Source organism: Vigna umbellata, chromosome 6, assembly GCF_029865625.1.
Source record: "Vigna umbellata cultivar VRB3 chromosome 6, Vumbellata_1.0, whole genome shotgun sequence".
Classification (NCBI taxonomy): Eukaryota; Viridiplantae; Streptophyta; class Magnoliopsida; order Fabales; family Fabaceae; genus Vigna; species Vigna umbellata.
The window spans coordinates 39,353,305-39,357,685 of record NC_142170.1 but is presented as its reverse complement, the minus strand read 5'-3'; positions in this window follow the sequence as shown (position 1 = coordinate 39,357,685).

Here is a 4,381-nt window from a genome sequence, read left to right as displayed (position 1 = left end):
ATATACAAAAATTAAAGGCACAACTAGAAACAAATGTGTATAGCAGAACCAAAAGAAACATATTATTAAATGTATGTGACAACAATAGAAACTGAAAATGAAAAACAAGAAAAGAAAGCTTATTCTCTGAAGCTTTATGTGTTGCTTGGTGCTTCCTTTGGGTTCACCACTGGCTGAGCAAGGATGCCTCCAGTCTTTTGATTCACCAGTTCATTCACAGCATGAGCCAGCTGCCCAATCTACATCTTCATATCCTAAATGGTGGCCTCCAGAGTTGGGTCCATCCTAGGTTGCATTTGTGACTGGTTCTGCCTATACTACTAGTTCTGCCTATACTACTGGTTCTGCCCTCCATAAAATGATGCATTCTGCCTATTCTGTTGTGCATACTGATTCATGCTCTGCATCAACCCATTTGACTGTTGTCCACTCTGTTGATTGTATGGAGGAGCTTCGTATCTTGGGTTCATCATGTTCCTCCATCCTGAATTCTGTGAGTTAGAAGCTTCGTTGTAATGTTGTGGCTGATTCTGGGTTTGCCACGGCTGTTGATTCTGCCTGAAGTTTCCTTGCTGATATTGGAATGCAGTTGCCACTGATTCAGCTCCAGGAGTGCCTTGAAGTTGATAACACTAGTCTGTGAAGTGTTGATCTGATGCACACAGACCACAATGCTTTCTCACTGCATTCACTTGGCCTCCTAAAGCCATTTGCCTCATCAGCTCCATTAGCTCCAAAATTTTGTTCCCCAACAACAGGTTGTTCTCAGTAAACATGTTGGTCCTCACTGAATTTGAGATTGCATTCAGTTGCATCTCATGAACTCCTTTACTACTGCCACCTCTGGTGTAGGTCTGCTGGTAATTCTCAACCATGTTTGCAATGAGGTTTCTTGCTGCAGATGGTGTCTTGTCCATGAGAGTGCCTCCACTTGCTGCATCTATCATGTTCCTTTCTTGATGCATCAAGGAGGATGCATAGGAGCAGATCCGTGAGTCTGGATGAAGCAATCAACTCTGCTGCAATTGAAGAATCAGTGGAACAGTGCTGGAGAATTTGTAGCAGAGAATGCTCTCTGTGTTGGTTGGATTAAGTGGAATGTGTGCAGCGGATTGAAGTGATTAGATGAAGTGAAATGGAAGTTGGCTTGAGGGAATGGTAGGCTATCTCAGGCGGCTTCCACAATGGAAGAAGATAGCAATGGAAAAAGCAAGCAAGCAAAGAGGACTTTCGGATGAGAAAATTTGCAGAGTGCAGAATTCATCTTCTATATATTTCCAAAAGTGATATACAGGCTTATCCTAGTAGCTTATATAGCTAACTCTCAGCTCCATGCCATGCAATGTATGTGAAGTAAGGAGATCCACAAAATACGGATCAAGTGCCACCTTACCCACATGTGCAAAATGTGATGGTTCTTTTAGAAGCCATATTATTCACGTGGCTTATTACATATGCGCATAAGGAATTGAAATAAGCTAATACTACCCCTTAAACTACTATGCGCACACCCCCCCATGTGCCAAAGTCCACTTTTACCCTTCGCCATGTTTTGGCATCTTACAAGCATCTTCTAGGTCTCCAATCTTCCATCCAAAGATAGCAAAGAGGGTTTGGCCTTTGGGAGAGTACTCATCTTGTAACTTCTTGATCATCCCTCTTGTGATAGGTCCAATGGTGCTAGGCCTTCTTGTATCATCCCCTCCCTCTTGAGAGGGATTTGCCCTCAAATCCATAGGATCGTCATCTTCACTTGCATAACCTGCAAAAGGTTTAAGGTCAGATATTGAAGGTAGCATGAACACCATATTCAGGAGGTAGATCAATTTGATATGCATTGTTATTTATCCTCCTGATCACTCTAAAAGGTCCATCTCCTCTAGGATTGAGTTTGGATTTTCTTAGTTGAGGAAATCTTTCCTTTCTAAGATGAACCCAAACTAGATCACCTTCATTGAAGATTAACTCTTTCTTGCCCTTGTTGTGTTGCTTGGCATATTTCTCATTTTGTTGTTGAATTTGGTTTTTAACCTTGTGATGTAATTCTTTGATAAACTTAGATTTAGATACCCCATCTTGATGAACAAAATCAATAGCATTTGGAAGGGGTATTAAATCCATGGGTGTCAAAGGATTAAAACCATAAACAACTTCAAAAGGAGACAATTTAGTAGTTCCATGAACTACTCTATTGTAGGCAAACTCAACATGAGGAAGATACTCATCCCAAGATTTGTGATTACCTTTTAGAACTACCCTGAGTAAAGTGGAAAGAGATCTATTTACTACCTCAGTTTGACCATCTGTTTGAGGATGGCAAGTAGTAGAAAAAGATAACTTAGTCCCTAATCTAGACCATAAGGTCCTCCAAAAGTGACTAAGAAATTTTGTATCTCTATCCGAAACTATTACTTTAGGTAGACCATGAAGTTTAACCACATCTCTAAAGAATAACTTTGCAATGTTGCTTGCATCATCTACTTTGTGGCAAGGTATAAAATGAGCCATTTTGCTAAACCTATCTACCACCACAAAGATAGAATCAAAACCCCTAGAAGTTTTGGGAAGACCTAACACAAAATCCATACTTATCTCTTCCCAAGGGGTGGAAGCAACATTCAAAGGTGTATAAAGTCCATGAGGCATTGATTTAGATTTAGCTTCTAAACAAGTTATACACTTAAAGCAATGCCTTTGAACATCCCTTCTCATGTGAGGCCAAAAGAATTTTTCTTTCAACATGCCAAGGGTCTTTTCTACCCCAAAATGTCCCATTAATCCTCCCTCATGTGTCTCTTTAACAAGGAGTTTTCTATGTGAACCTTGGGGAATGCAAATTTTTCCTTCTTTAAAAAGATACCCCTCTTTCACATAGAATCCTCCTTGAGGCTTATTGAGACATTCCTCATAGATATGAGCAAAATCAAGATCTTGTGAATATAATTCAAGAATGTTATTAAATCCAAGAATTTGAGCTCCCAATGTGGCTAATAGATTAATTTTTCTTGACAAAGCATCAGCCACCACATTGGATTTTCCTTTCTTGTATTTAATAACATAAGTGAATTGTTCAATGAATTCCAACCACTTAGCATGCCTCTTTTGTAACTTGTGTTGACTCTTCAAATACTTAAGTGATTCATGATCACTATGAATGATAAACTCCTTGGCAACAAGGTAATGTTCCCAAGTTTGAAGAGCCCTCACAAGTGCATAGAGTTCTTTGTCATAGGTGGGGTAATTACAAGAGGCACCATGAAGTTTTTCACTAAAGTATGCAATTGGGTGTCCTTCTTGTAATAATACTGCACCTATGCCAATTCCTGAAGCATCACATTCTAGCTCAAAAGTTTTGGAAAAATTTGGCAAAGCTAGAATGGGTGCTTGTGTGAGCTTCTCTTTGAGTAGCTCAAAAGCTTTTTGTTGTTTATCCCCCCAATGGAATGTAACATCCTTTTTCACCAACTCATTGAGAGGTGAAGCAAGACTAGAGAAGTTAGGAACAAATCTTCTATAAAAGCTTGCCAACCCATGGAAGCTCCTTACTTCTCCTACATTCTTTGGAGGAGGCCAATCTTGGATGGCCTTTATTTTTTCTGGGTCCACATGAACCCCATTTTTGGTGACCACAAAACCAAGAAATATGACACTATCAACACAAAAGGTACACTTGTCAAAGTTTGCAAACAATTTGTGTGTTCTAAGAATTGTTAAAACAACTCTCAAATGATTTTCATGAGTTTGCAAATTTTGACTATATACCAAGATGTCATCAAAGTAGACAACTACAAACTTCCCAATGCAATCCCTAAGGACATGATTCATAAGTCTCATGAATGTGCTTGGAGCATTTGTAAGACCAAAAGGCATAACTAGCCATTCATATAATCCAAACTTGGTCTTAAAGGCAGTTTTCCATTCATCACCTTCTTTAATTCTTATTTGGTGATAGCCACTTTTTAAATCTACCTTTGAAAATATTTGTGCTCCATGCAATTCATCCAACATATCATCAAGCCTAGGAATGGGATGTCTATACTTGATTGTGATGTTGTTGATAGCTCTACAATCACAACACATGCGCCACTTCCCATCTTTTTTTGGAACAAGCAACACTGGTACAGCACATGGACTTAGACTCTTTTGAACTAAGCCTTTATCTAGCAACTCTTGGACTTGTGTCTCAATCTCCTTAGTTTCTTGGGGGTTTGTCCTATAGGCTGGCCTATTAGGAAGAACTGCCCCTGGAATGAAATCAATTTGATGTTCAATTCCTCTTATGGGTGGAAGCCCTTTTGGAATTTCTTGTGGGAATAGATCATCAAATTCTTTCAAAAGTTTTTGAATGGATGGAGAAAGAGTTGAAGTCTTTGAATCACTA